General features: G+C 48.0%; 1 protein-coding gene across 1 annotated transcript in view; it reads right to left on the bottom strand.

Moving 5' to 3' along the window:
- The window catches only part of CENPI (centromere protein I), a 2,543,587-nt gene that overhangs the window by 1,240,221 nt on the left and 1,287,938 nt on the right, over positions 1 to 15,428 (bottom strand). The window lies entirely within an intron of this gene.

The following is a 15,428-nucleotide window of genomic DNA, read 5'->3' as shown; positions in this document are numbered from 1 at the left end:
GCATGGAATCACTGGAATTTTGGTTTCTAGGCTGTGCTTGTGCTGGGACCACAAATTCTTTAGGTACCACTGTAGCTTTCTCATATGCAGCCTGGCATGAGGGACCAGTATTATGCAGGATGCCATGAAGCCTAGAGCTTGTAACACTTTTCTTGCAGTCAGATGGCTCTGCTTTGTTAATGCCAAGAAGTAGAGAGGAAGTTGTTCTTTCTTTTCTGCAGTTAGGAATGCCATTTGTTTTGATGTGTCCAGTTCTGCACCCAGAAAGGTTATTCTTTGGGATGGAATCAGCCTTGATTTTTCTGTATTGACTGTATATCCCAGGGCTTGCAGCAGGTAGATGACTCTTTGTAAGTCTTCTGCTAGTTTGTTTTTGTTGTCCGCTTGTATCAGGCAGTCGTCCAGGTAGGGATAGATTTGAATTCCCTGAAGTCTGCAATGAGCTATAACTGATGCCAGGCATTTCGTGAACACTCTGGGCGCAGTAGATAAGCCAAAAGGCAATGCTGAGAATTGATAATGCTCTGATCCTGCAAGAAATCTGAGGTATCTTCTGCAAATTGGTCTTATGGGGACGTGCAGGTATGCCTCCTTGAGATCTAGAGTTACCAGCCAAGACTCCTTGCCCAGCATGGGAAGAAGCTGCTGTAGGGTCAGCATTTTGAATTTGGGAACAATGAGGAATGTGTTTAAGGCGGACAGGTCTAGAATAGGCCTCCATTTGTTTTCTTTCCTTGGTACCAGGAAGAGTCTTGAGTAGAATCCCTTTCCCTGTTCCATAGATGGTACCTTTTCCACAGCTCTCATTTTTAATAATTGAGATATTTGTTGTAGAGCTTCTGTCCTTTGAGTAGGTGGTAGGTTTGGCATTCCTCTCTTTTTTGGTAGAGTGTGGAAATGGAACCTGTAACCTTGGTCTATAGTTTGCAAAATCCATTTTTCTCTTGTAATGCAGTGCCAGTTTTTTGAAAATAATGTTAGCTTTCCGCCCAAGGGTGCTTGTAGTTGTTCCCTGGTAGGCGGTACCACCGCCAAGTCACTGAGATTGAGTTGTTGTAGTGGTGGTGGCTGTATCCGTGCCTCGTTGGTTGTTACCATGCCATTGGCGACCCCTGTAGGCACCCCTGGATTGGTTTCTGCCTCTAGTGCCTATTCCTGCCTCTTTGTGGCTTAGAGGATTCGGAAAGGACCAGTTCTTGGAGGGCCAGTTCCTGCTAAACCTTGGAGGTTGAACTTGTAGGAAATCTTTCACTGTTTGCACAGATTTTGCTTTCTCTTCCATCTTTTTTAGTACCTGCTGAGCAGGGGAACCAAATAAATTGACCTTGTCCATAGGTGCATCCAAAAGCTTTGATTTGACATGGTCTGGTAATGCCTGTTCTTTCAACCATGCATGCCTCCTAATAACTGTGCCAGTCATGGCTGATCTAAAGGGAGCCTCCAGTGCATCATAGCCACATTTTAAAGAATGGTTACTAACCTGCTGTATGTTATGTAACATTTCCTGAACATACTTTTTATCTAAAGATTCTTCAGAGGACAGCTTTTTAGTCAACTGGTCAAGCATAAACTCTTGATATTGAATCATATGAAATTGGCAGTTCAAAGCTCTAGCTGACAAAGTAGCAGAGGTGTAAACCTTTTTACCCCATCTCTCTATGGACCTGGATTCCCTTTCAGAGGGGAGGGGGTTTTTAGAAGAAGTAGCTGCTACAGCTTTAGGGCCCTGGGATATAGTCTCTGGATCTGCAACAGGAGCCTTATAGAAATGGTGATGAGTGTCCGGGACCCTGTAGTACCTATCGGGCTTAACAGGAGCCGGAGGTAAAGAATCAGGAGCAGTGCATGCATCATTAAATGCATCATCAACAACAGAAAGAACTGGAGGTATAGCTAAAGGTCTATGTTGTGGCAAATGTAGAAAGGTCCTAAGCCTCTTTCTAGAGTCTGTGAAATCTTGGCCCTGCCACTGAAATTGTTCCCTCATAGCATGCAAGGTTTCCCCAAAGGAAAATTCCTCAGGAGGGGAGGCTGAAGGGATGGACTCCTCAGCATCAGAATCTTCGTAAGGGGAATAAGAAGCCTCAGGAGGGTCTGTATGTTCCGAGTCATCAGAAGAATCATCTGCGGATACTGGCTCAGGGGGCTCTGCTCTAGGTCTCTTTTCTGGAGGAGGGAGAGAGGCCCTGTCAGGATGAGGCTGGGCTCCACGGATTAAAGATATGAGATCCTCAGCCAAAGAAAGCATGTGGGAGCTGGTGCTGGGCCTGTGAGAAGGGGGCTTGGCAGGCACAGATTTTGTTGTTTTGGTTGCTTTAGCCCTGGCAAAGGCCTTAATAGACATAGCTGGAGGAGGCCTAGCAGCTCCACGTGCAGGGGTTGAAACATCCAGGGGAATGGTGTCTGATAAATCCTGTGAAACCACAACAGAAGGTTGGATTTCAGAGGCCGTCTCTACCAGGCTAGAAGAGGCCTCGGTGGAAGGCAAGTTATCGGCTGAAGAAAGAACCGCTTGCTCGGTTTCGGCCGAAACCGAGACACTCGTGGCTTGCATAACCGCGGTTTCGGCCAAAACCGTGGACCGCGAGTGTCGGTCCTTTTCTTTGCGTTTTTTAGTAATTTGTGTAGTCGGAGGATCCAACGGCATAATGTAGGCAAAATCAGAGCCGAAAATCTGTTCAGCAAAGTCCGACCGACGTCTAAGCGTCCGTCGGTTAAAAGAAGAACAGGCTAGACAAGCTGCTACGTCGTTTTCTGGGCCTAAACAATGTATGCAATAGGAGTGGAAATCTTTATGAGGTATTTGTTTCCCACAAGATAAACAGTTATTAACTTTCTCTGACATCGGCTGAGGCAAGAAAGAGTCCCCAACGGGGTACTTAGCTTTATAGAAGTCTTCAAAGTAGTATTCGGTAATAGTAATCTCTGGATCTGACCGACCGGCACTTGCGAACAGCTTCTGCTTCGGGCGCCACGCGGCAAGAAAGACTGAGGAAAATGGCGTCGGCTGATGCCTTTATACCCGAAAAACTGCCGCAATGACGTCAGGTGAAGTGCGACACCAGCCGAAGCCAGACCCAGACTTTGGAATCCGGCCGACCGAAGGGCTGCCTGACGACAGGACAACCCATTTGTTAAGACGGCAGATGCATCCTTGAAGGACATCCAAGCTGTCAGTTTCAGATTGTCCAAGTTTGGAGTTGGTAAGTTCGACGGACGGGAGATGAGATCCGGAGTGGGATCTAGAATCCAAGGGTGATTCACAAGGTGAGACCACAGGTAAGGGAACCAAATTTGCTGAGGCCAGAATGGGGCAATGAGAATCATCTTAATCCCCAACCGTGAGGCTTTCTGTAAGAGTTGTATCATTAGTGGTAGAGGAAGATAGGCATAGAGTAGACCGGGTGGCCAAGCATGCACCAGAGCATCTCTTGGAGTTTCCCCTGGAGGGGGGATTAGAGCAAAGAAATTGTCGCATTTGGTGTTTGATAGAGATGCAAAAAGATCGCAGCAGGGTTGCCCCCATGTTGCGAATATCTGCTTTGCTACTAGTGGATTGAGAGACCATTCGTACAGGGTAAGAAGGGTGCGGCTGAGCTTGTCCGTTAGGATGTTGGTCCTCCCCGGAATGTGCGTTGCAATCAGAAAGCGGTTGGTGGAGATCGCCCATTCCCACACTCTCACGGCTTCGCGGCATAGAGGGTAAGATCTGGTTCCCCCCTGTTTGTTGATATACCAGACCACCGACATGTTGTCCAACTGAACTGCAATCGTTCCTGTGGGGAGGAAGCCCTGAAGTGCTTGCAACGCCAACAGCACCGCTCTCATCTCCAGAACGTTGATATGCAGGGAGGTCTCTGTATCGTTCCACGTACCTTGGACTGTTCTGTCTGAATAATGCCCCCACCCCCACCCGAGGCGGGAAGCATCCGTGGTCACCGTGGCGAGAGGGGGAGAGGTGCAGAAGGGACGGCCCGTATGGAAGTTCGAGGCTTGGAGCCACCATAGTAGCGCCCTCCTGCAAGCCTTGCTGATAGCAATGAGATGGTGGAGAGGAAGGGATAGAAAGGACCATTGCACTAGCAGAGTCCATTGCAGTACCCGCATGCTCAAACGGGCACATGGAAGGAGCGTAATCGCTGCCGCCATGGAGCCTAGTGCCCTCAAGACCAATTCTGCTGGTGAAGCCTCTGAATGGAGGATAGCCCGCACATGAAGTTGTAAGTTCCGGATTCTCTTGGAAGTTAGGAAGGCTCGCAAATCTCTGGTGTCTACTCTGGCACCTATGAATTCTATGACCTGCGTTGGAGCCAGTAGAGATTTGCCGACGTTGATAGTAATGCCTAACTGTGGGGCTAGATGGAGAAAGAAGTCTCTGGCTGAGCAAAGTAGATGCCTTGTTGGTGCGGTCAGGAGCCAGTCGTCCAGGTACGGAAAGACCTGTATTCCCTGGAGTCTCAGGTGGGCCGCAATCACTGCTAATACCTTGTTGAACACCCTGGGGGCTGTGGTGAGGCCAAAGGGAAGGACCCTGAACTGGTAGTGACTGGCCCCAGCCGAGCTTAAGGAACCTCCTGGATTGTTTGTCCATTAAAATGTGGTAGGACGCATCCTTGAGGTCTATAGAGCACATCCAATCGTTCTCCCTCAAAAGGGGGAGAATATATTGAAGAGTGACCATCCGGAATTTTTCCTTAGTTACTGACAGGTTCAAGCGGGAAAGGTCTAGGATCGGTCTCAAGTCCCCCGTCTTTTTTGGCACCAAAAAGAACCTGGAGTAGAACCCTAATCCGAACTGGTCTTGGGGGACGGGCTGGATGGCGCTTTTTCTTAGCAGTTGCTGAATTTCTGCAGCTGCGGCCTCCCTCTGATTGGGTGGTACATCGGGGAGGTTCTTAGATTTGGGGACATGGAGTATTGGTATTTTGTACCCTCTGGATATAATGCAAAGCACCCAGCTTTCTGTCGTGATGGACTCTAATGCCGCTAGGTGTTTCGAGAAGTGCCCCCCGACTGCCTCCAGAGTGGAGCAGCCGGGCAACCCCTCAGGGCTGCTGCGCGGGCCACTCAGAGAAAGGTTCTCTGGACCCAAACTTTCTCGGAGCCCCTCTGCCCCTAGGGCGGCGTCCTCCCTGTCCACCTCTGCCACGGTAGGACTGGTTGTCCGGAGCTGGTTGGGAATGTTGTGATTTTCGGAACCACATCTTCTTCTGACCCTTTTGGTTCCTCGAAAAGGACAGCTGGGGAGCAGAGAAGCGGACTCCGATGGCAGACAACGTCTTCCCGTCCTTCTCATTCTGGACAAGTGTCTCGCGAACTGTTTTGCCAAATAGGGCAGAACCATCGAAAGGGGCGTTCCCAAAGGACGCTTTAAAGGGCTCCACAAAATCGCAATGACGGAGCCAGGCCTGACGTCTCATGACTAGGCCTGCTCCGCTAGCCCTAGCGGCTCCCTCTGTGGTGTGAGACAATAGCCGCATAGAGGTGTTTGAAATCGATCTCAGAGTGGCCATTCGAGTGGAGTACAATTGTTTGTCATCCTCCGAAATGGACTCGGGGGGGGGGGGGTGCAGCGTATTCTTTGATAAGATCCCGCTGCATCCTGATGACATGTGCCATATAGTTCAGAGACCTTACCAAGAAGGTCGCTGAACTAAAGACTAGCTTCCCTAAGCGGTCCATCAAACGGGACTCTCTGCTCGGTGGATGGACTGAGGGGCTCTCCTGAGCCAAGTCCCTCTTTGTGGCTGCCACCGTCAACATGGCATCTACGGGGGGCCCCTTACTCCAATGTGATCGGTCTGAGGGGGGGGGGCTAAGAATCCTATCCGGGCATTTTGGTATTGGCTCTACAGTGTCGGGATCCTTCCACGCCCTGGTGGTAATGAGGTCCACCAGGGGGTCGGCCGGATGGGACACCCAAGAGGTAGACGGGCCTGCCTCAAATGCCTCCAGAAACACGGACTCGTCTAAGGAAGACTTGAGGGCAGACCACCCACCTCTGATTCTCAGCATCTCCATGATGTCTCCAAAGGAGACATCCTCAGGGGGCGATCTTGGGGAGCCTTCCCCTTCCTCCAAGTTAGTGTCCTCGGTTAAGGACTCAGGGGAGTCCACGTGCCTCCTTTTGCACTTATGCTTACCGGGAGCTTCCTCAGGGGGACTGTCCGAGGAGGCCTCGCCAGCAACATCTTGTTCCAATGGAACCATCTGTGACATCGAAGCAGGCTGTCCCTTTGGCCGGGTGATGGAAGCCTGGCCCAGCAGAGAGGGAGTGCAGGGAGGAGCCGATGCAAGGACCGGGGGTCTGGATGCTCTCAACAGAGCCCTCTCCACAACATCGAAGGCCAAAGGAGAGCCACTCTATAATGGATCCAAAAGTCTGCTCCCACTCGGATCCGATGAAGGGATCGGAGCCGGCGCCGAGACCGTCGGATCCGAGGGACCAGTGGGCTCCGACCTGGACGGAGCCGAAGGCACACTGAATCCCCCGAATCCGAAGCTCGGACCGCGGCTCCAAGAGGTCGGATCTGACAGGCTCGAGGGCAGGGTCGGATCCGAAGAACCAAGTACTGTTGGTGCCGACCCACCCCCGGCTCCAACGCTGCTCGGCTCTGAACGCTCCGAACCCGGATAGCGGGTCGGAGAAGGAGCAATAGGGTGGAAAAAGGGTGTCGAGCTCCCCCCACTTGGGGGGGGGGGAGGCAAGAGCACTCCCATCTGCAGCTGGGCCTGGATGAATCTTCGCATCATCCAGTCCAAGTCTGCATAGGATAAACTGTAAGTAGATCTGGAAGAGGCCACAGAGGCAGGCCTGGAATGCCGCCTCGATGACCCCGATGGAGATCGGGTCGCCTCCTCCTCGGGCCCCGGGGAGAAACAAGGGGATCGGTGCCGAGGAGGAGGAGGCCTAGAAGCAGTGGAGGGAGAAGCCCGCTTAGCTGGTGGGGCCAAAATGGAGGTCTCGGCCCGCCGCTTGTGGTGCTTCTCCCTCCGTTTCTCCCTCCTGGCCTCCCTGTCCTCAGACACTTTAGCGGGAATTTGAGTCCCGGACGGAGGCAGGGGGGCAGGAGTGGCAGCGACCACAAGCTATGGTGGAGCCACGGGAGCAGCAGAGGTAGCGGAGGCCGAAGCCGAGTCCGGGGGTAAAAGTCCCGCCAGGACCAACTTCGACCTAAGCTCTTTCAGTGCCCAGGGGTTGAACGCTGCACAGATGGTACAGCCTGAGGTAAGGTGTTCAACCCCAAGGCACCGAACGCACCGAGTGTGGCCATCAGCCGGGGAGAGCTTATGGCCACACTCGGTACATTTGGAAAATATGGCTTTTGGGGCCTCAGCCTTTTTTTTTTTTTTTTTTAAGAAAAAAAACAACTACACACACACACACAGGCCCCAAAAGAAACACAACACACACTCACACACTCACACACTAACGACCAGTGAAGGGAGGGGTAACTAACTAAAGAACAAATAATAAGGAGCCTAACACTTACACACTTTTACTTGATTAATTTTAGGAAAAAAAGAAAAAAATTCTGACAGGAAAAGTACAGATACAAATAGTAAAATTTTCACTTAGCTGACGAGCTCAAAAGGATCCAGCCATCCACAAGCGCGGCAAACTAGATCTGAGGTCATGGAGGGTTAGCAGGGGATTATGGGTGAAGGGAGGAGCTAGGAGCACAGATCCATTAGTTTGAAACAAGTTGCCGGCTCGGATCCGATATCGGATCCGTAACCCACAGGTTGCTGACAAATGAACATCCTACTTCAGATTCATTGTTTCCAGACTGTGTGAATGTTGACTCCATAAACTTTTTAGGTACCACTGACGCTTCCTCATATGCAGTCTTGCATATGGAATTAGTAGGATGCAGGATGCCATGAAGCCCAGAGCCTGCAGAATTTGTCTTGCAGAAGACTGGGTTTTTGTTGCCATCAGTTTGAAGTAAGTAGTCAGTTGCCTTTGTTTGTCTGGCTTGAGTAAGCCATCTGGGCAGTTGTATTCAAGCTTGCACCCAGGAATGTTATCTTTTGAGAGGGTACCAGTTGTGATTTATTTTCATTTATTGTGTACCCTAGGCATGTTAGAAGCCTTTTCACAAACGACATGTGTCGTAGAAAAGTGTCCTTGTTCTCTGCATGAATGAGACAGTCGTCCAAGTAAGGATATATTTGAATACTTCTTTGACTGCAAAATGCAATTACTGGTGCCAGGCACTTCGCAAAGACCTTGGGTGCAGCAGATAAGCCAAAGGGCAGTGCAGAGAATTGGTAATGTATTAAGCCAGCCTTGAATCTGAGGTATCTTCTGCATGACTGTTTTATTGGGACATGCAGGTACGCCTCTTTTAGGTCTAAAGTCACCAGCCAAGCATTCTTGCCCAGCATGGGCAGAAGCTGCTGCAAAGCCAGCATTTTGAATTTTGGAATGCCAGGTATCTGTTCAAAATCGATAAATCCAGTATTGGCCGCCAGGCCTTGTCCTTTCTGGGTACCAAGAACAGTCTTAAGTAAAAACCTTGTCCTTTTTCCTGTTCTGGTACTGTCTGAATAGACCCCATATCCATGAGGGACATAACCTGTTTCTGTGCCTCTGCCCATTGGTTTTTTTGCAGATCTGGCCAACCATTTGACATTGGCAGAATGTGGAAGTGGAATCTGTATCCCTGTGATATGTGGAAGTGGAATCTGTATCCCTGTGATACGATGTTTAGTACCTACTTGTCTTGGGTTATTAACTGCCAATTTTGAGCAAAAAGTGTTAATTTTCCCCCTATGGGTGCTGCCAAAAGATAAGTGCTTGGTGTAGGCAGAGGGAAGTCATTGGGATTGCTTTCAGTAGGTTTGCGCTTTATCTTCTCCAGATTTGGAGGTGGATGCGCCACATTGCTTTGACCTGTATGAGTCTTGAGCCTGGTACCCTTAGGGCATCTGGATTTGCCCCTTTGAGCTCTCTCTGACACAGGAAAGGACCAATGTTTTGTAGGCCAGTGTCTACTGAATCTAGGTGGCTGCACCTGAAAGAAATCTTTAACAGTTTGCATAGACTCAGCTTTGTCTTTCATTTTCTTTAAAACCTCTTCTGCCTTAATACCACACAGAGAATCATGCTGTAAAGGTGCATCTAGCAATTTAGCTTTAACAAGATCAGGCAAATTTTGTTACTTTAACCAGACATGCCTCCTAATCACAGATCCAGTAACTGTGGCCCTGCAGGAGGCCCCCAAAGAATCAAAACCACATTGCAAAATATGCTTTCCAACTTGTTCAGCTGCATGCAATAATTCCTTCAATTGCTTATTTTCTGCACATTCTGAAATCAACATAATTTTCTGTTTCAGCAATCCCATAACATGTTGTCGGTACTTAAGCATATGAAATTGACAGTTTAAGGCCCTAACTGCCAAGGTTGCAGATGTATAAACCTTTTTTCCCCAGCTGTCCAGTGCCCTTGAATCTCTGTTGGAGGGGGTAGGAATTTTTGCTGTTGAGGCCTTAACTCCCTTTGGACCCTGTGAAATAGTTTCAGGATCAGCAGCAGGGTTTCTAAATAAAAATTTATGCTAGTCAGGGACCCTGTAATACCTGTCAGGCTTACTGAGAGTCGGAGGTAAGGAGTCAGGCTTGACTCAAAAAATACATCATCCACAATGTCTAAAAACAGGGGGAATGGCTAAAGGCTTGTGTTGAGGGAGAAGGAAATCCCTGAGCCTCATTTTTGATTCTGAGAAGTCTTGACTCTCCAAGTGAAAATGCTCCCTCAAAGTATGCAAGGTTTCTCCAAATGAATAATCCTCAGGAGGAGATGTAGATGGAATAGACTCCTCAGCATCAGAATCCTCATAGGGAGGTAAAGATAATTCCTGATCAGAAGAAATAGAAACCTGATCTGAAGATTCACAGCCAGTGTCTTGCCTAGGCCTCTTATCTGGAGGGGGATGGGTACACCTGATCAAAGTAATAAGGTCTTCAGCCATTTTGATCATCTGTTTTATAGGCATAGAGGCCTGTGCATGTGGCTCAGGCGTCGTTTTTTTAGTTTTGGAAGGTGTCTTTGCCTTTGGTTTTGCAGCTTTCGTCGGTTTGATATAAAAATGTTGAGGTCTGAATACACCCTCAGAAGCCAGTGCCTGCTCAGCGGCTCTGGACCCATCCGAGGGAGATACATCCGTTGGTCCAATACCTTGAGTAACTTGCAGCATGCCAGACTCCATATGGGTGTCAGTAGAGGCCTGCGACTCAAAGGTAGCGGGTATCAGGGGCTGCGAAAGCGCCCGAGTACCGGCGACTGGCTTAGGAGAAGCTTTGTCATCGGTTTTGGATCTTGACTGCCTTTCTCTGTCTTTTTCTTTGCGTTTTTTATGTACTCCGGTAGTCGAATTGCTATCTGACATTTCCGGGTAGTTAAATCTGTTTCCAAAATACTTAGATGCAAAAATACACCGACACTTAATAGTGCGTTGGTTAAATCTAGCACAAAACCGACAGCCAGGCACGTTGTGATCAGGGCCTAGGCAAGGAATACAGTATAAATAGAAATCCTTATGAGGTATTTGCTTCCCACAAGTAATACAATTAATAACTTTTTCTGACATCGGTAAAACGCAAGAAAAATGTTTCCCCAACGGGGTACTTAACTCAAACTCGAATATTTCAGTAGTCAGCTGACCGGCACTTGCAAAATGCTTCTGCTTCAGGCACCACGTGGCAAGAAAGACTAAAGAAAATGGCGTCAGCTGCATGTTTTATACCCCTGGTGACCTGACATCATGGAAGAGCAGACAACAAACGACGCAGGACCCAAGACTTTGGAATTCAGGCCGATTGAGGGCAACCTGCCAGCAGCTTACCCAAATGTAATGACTGCAACAGTGAAACACGAATAACATTGATGAGGGTGAGTTTAAGTAATTAGTCAGGCTGCAAGGTTCAATGTTGGAAGCTGAGGGTGCAGGATCTGGTTCTCCTGCAGAGACAGATGGGAAGGGGTCTGAGGCAGGTGCCATGGAGATAACTGCGACACACTGAGCAGGATGGGCTACCAGTGTTGGCACGGCTAGTCTGCAGCAATCAAAATCATCTTTGATTTGTCCTGTTTGATTTTTAGTAGAACATTGGAGAGCAGAGGCAGTGGGGGGGGGGTGTAGACTGATGGGCTTTTCCAGCTGAAGGACAGAGCATCCATTTTCCAGGCTTGTTTGTGGGGAGTCCTTGTGCAAAACTTGTCTAATTGGTAGTTCTGGGGGGAGGCAAATAGGTCTATATCTGGGCTCCCCCATTCGCTTGTCAACATGTTGAAAATCCTTGGTTCCAGTTTCCACTCGTGAGGGGCCATGAGGTTTCTGCTTAGTCCGTCTGCCAGTGTATTTAATTTTCCTGGCAGGAAATGAGCTTGTAGGTGCACTTGGCAGCTAAAGGCTGTGTTCCACAATGCCATGGCTAGTCTGCAGAGTGGGTAGGAATGGGTACCCCCCCTGCTTGGTTATGTACCACATAACCATGGTGTTGTCCGTCTTTACAATTAGTTGTCCTGGAAGAATGTAGTCCTTGAAGGCTGTCAGAGGATTCTGTACAGCTAATATTTCTTTCTGAGTGATATGTAGGTGCATTTGACTTGGGTTCCATTTGCCCTGAATGCACTTCCCTGCCAGGTGAGCCCCCCCCATGCATAGTCTGATGCATCTGATGTTAGGGTTTGGGCGGCAGAGGGTAGTGTGAATAGTGTGAATGGTAGTCCCTTGTTTTGGTGGCAGGCCTCTGCCCAGCAAAGGAACTCTAGGCGTAGGCAAGGTATGATATGAATCATTGTTTCTAGGCTGTGAGAATGTTGACTCCATAGGCTTTTTAGATACCACTGTAGTTTCCTCATATGCAGTCTTGCGTGTGGAATTAGAAGAATGCAGGAGGCCATGAACCCCAAGGCTTGCAGTATTTGTCTTGCAGATAGCAGGGTTTTTGTGGCCACTTGTTTGAAATAGGTTATCAAATGAATTTGCTTTTCTGGCGTGAGGTAAGCCATCTGAAGTTGTATTCAAGCTTGCTCCCAGGAATGTAATTTGTTGACAGGGTACCAGTTGTGATTTCTTTTCGTTTATGCTGTACCCCAGACAAGTTAGAACCCTTTTTACAAACACCAGATGATTGAAAAGTATGCCCTAGCTTTTCTGCCTGAATTAGACAATCGTCCAGGTATGGGTATATTTGAATACTTCTTTGCCTGCAAAATGCAATAACTGGAGCCAAGCACTTTGTGAATACCCTGGGCGCAGTAGACAAGCCAAAGGGCTCTGCAGAGAACTGATAATGCGTGTAGCCTGCTTTGAAACATAGGTATCTTCTGCAAGATTCCCTGATTGGGATGTGCAGGTATGCTTTTAAATCTAGTGTTGCCAACTGGGTGTCTTTGCCTAGCATAGGAAGTAATTGGTGAAGAGTCAGCATCTTGAATTTTAGAATCTCCAGAAAGGTGTTTAGAGTAGACAGGTCCAGGATTGGACGCCATGATTTGTCTTTTCTGGGTACCAGAAGAAGCCTGGAATAGAAACCTTGTCCCTTTTCCTCTTCTGGTACCAGTTGAATAGCCCCCATGCTTAAGAGGGAAAGTACTTGTTTTTGAGCTTCTGCCCACTGATTTGGGAGCATGTCCGGCCATCCATTTGGTGTTGGCAACTTGTGGAAACGAAATCTGTATCCCTGGGACACTATATTTAAAACCACTTTATCCTGGGTTATGAGTTCCCAGTTCTTTGCATAAATAGCAATCTTTCCCCGCAAAGAGGTGGTCAGAAGACAAGTGCTTGGACATTTTAAAAGGAAGTCATTGAGACTGTTTACCATAGGGGGGTGTCTTGTTATTCCCAGATTTGGAAGTGGAGTCCCCCCCCCCCACCACTGCTTAGTTCTGAGAGTCCCCTGGGACTGAAATCTGGGGTTTTTGCTGTGTCTGGCTTGAGAAGACCTGGAAGGAGCTGGAAAGGACAAATTCTTAGTAGGCCAGTGCCTACTAAATCTAGGAGGTTGCACTTATAAACAGTCTTTAACAGTTTGCATAGATTTAGCTTTATCTTCCGTCTTTTTAAGAACTTCTTCAGCCTTGTTGCCAAACAGACGGTCCTGATTTAAAGGAGCATCCAACAATTTAGCTTTAACATGATCACGCAAAGATTGCTCCTTAAGCCAAGCATGCCTTCTAAGCACAGACCCCCCTAGTAACAGCAGCCCTGCAACCACATTGCAAAGTATGTTTTCCAACTTGTTCAACAGAATGCATTAAGCCCTGTAAATCTTATTTTTCACACAGTCAGGAACCAACATCATTTTCTGTTTAAGCAGTCCAATGACAAATGTTGCTGATATTTTAACATATGAAACTGGCAGTTTAAAGCTCTGATTGCCAGGGTTGCTGAAGTAGAAACCTTTTTACCCATCTATCTAGCACCCTGGAGTCTCTATCAGAAAAGGTAGGATATTTAGCAGTAGAAGCCTTAATGTCCTTGGGCCCCTGAGAAATAGTCTCTGGATCTGCAATAGGATTTTTGAAAAGGAACTTGTGGGACTCAGGAACCCTGTAGTATCTTCAGGTTTACTAGAAGCAGGAGGCAGGGAATCAGGGGCCAAACTGGATTCAGAGAAAACATCAACAATGTCTAGTACAGGAGGCACAGCCAAAGGCCTATGGTGAGGGAGAAGGAAATCCCTAAGCCTCTTTTTTGAATCAGGAAATTCCTGGCTTTCCCAGTGAAAATATGTAAGGTTTCCCCAAAAGAAAAATCCTCAGGAGGGGAAGCAGAGGGAATAGAATCCTCTGCATCAGAATCCTCATAAGTATGTATGGACAAATACAGGTCATGAGAAGAGTCAGAAGAAACAGAATCCTGATCAGAAGATTCATAATCTAGGCCCTAGGCCTCTTGGGGGGGGGGGTTGACCACCCCTGATTAGAGTTATTAGATCTTCAGCCATTTTTATCATTTGTTTTTTTAGGCACAGAGGCCTGAGCATGTGGCCTGGGCATTGTTTTTTTAGACATGGATCGAGATTTAGGCCTTAGTAATGAAGGCGGTGTTGATATAATATGCAAGTCCATAGGCCTGAATACACCCTCAGAAGCCGGTGCCTGCGCAGCGGCTCTGGACCCATCCAAAGTAGAGACATCCATGGGTTCCATAGTTGAAGTATCTTGCGGCATACCGGAGTTCGAATGGGTCTCAGTAGAGGCCTGCGAATCAGAAGTAGCGGGTTATCAGGGGCTGCGAAAGTGCATTAATGAGTACCAGCGAACTGGCGACTGGCTTAGGAGAAAGTACAGTTTTGTACCTACAATAAATGTAGATGTTCGAGTGCTAATACAGCTGCAGTCATAACAGATGGGTTCTCCTGCCGTCAGGCGGGTCCTCGGTCGGCCGAATTCCAAAGTCTAGGTCCGGCATCTGTTGTCGTCGCTTCTTCCCTGATGTCAGTGCGACAGGGGTATAAAAGAACCAGCTGGCGCCATTTTCTTCAGTTTTTCTTGCCCCAGATGTCAGGTGCCCCCAGAAGGAAGTCAATACATAAATTTGTGTAATAAAGCAATGCCATATAATCAAAATACAATAGTGAAAGCAAATATATCATGAATGAATACCCCAATCAGGTTGTATGAGGAGGTGTTAGCCAATAGGCCTGTCCCAAGAGGGGAAGGAGGGAGGGAAACCTGGACTGCAGCTGTATTAGCACTCGAACATCTACATTTACGGTAGGTACAAAACTGTACTATGTTCATCGTGCATACAGCTGCAGTCATAACAGATGGGTAGAATCCCAAAGCTAAGAAAGGGGTGGTAGGCACTAGGTGGAACTAGGAGGAGCCAGAATGCCCTGCAAGACTGCAGTGGCAAAGCCGCTCTAGATTTGGAGTATAATGGAAGGTGGTAGTGCTTGGAGAAGGTATGCACAGAACTCCAAGTGGCTGCTTCCAAAATATCTTTGGTAGGAACTCCTCTGAGAAAAGCTGCAGAGGTAGCCGTGGCCCTTGAGGAGTGAGATCTGATGCCTGTAGGTACAGTTTTGCCATGAAAAGAATAACAAAAGCGTATGCAGTGGGCTATCCATTTTGAGATTGTCTGTTTGGAAATTGGCTTCCCTTGAGCTCCTATAGCATAGGACACAAAGAGCTGTTCTGATTTTCTGAAGGGCTTTGTTCTGTCCAAATAATAACGCAGTTGTCTGTGGATGTCCAAGGAATGTAGTAATCTCTCCCCTTTGTTTTGAGGATTAGGATAAAAGGTAGGTAAGTGTATAGCCTGATTCAAAGCTACCCTGGATACCACTTTTGGCATAAAGGACGGGTTGGTTCGTAAGGAAACTCTGTCCTGATGGAAGATGATAAAAGGCTGCACAGCCATGAGAGCTTGTAGTTCCGATACCCTACGAGCTGAGGTAATAGC

This window comes from Protopterus annectens, chromosome 15.part0 (genome assembly GCF_019279795.1).
Source record: "Protopterus annectens isolate FY-2018-M chromosome 15.part0, PAN1.0, whole genome shotgun sequence".
In the NCBI taxonomy this organism is placed as follows: Eukaryota; Metazoa; Chordata; order Ceratodontiformes; family Protopteridae; genus Protopterus; species Protopterus annectens.
Note: the sequence above shows the minus strand (reverse complement) of the source record. Positions and strands in the feature narration are given on the sequence as shown.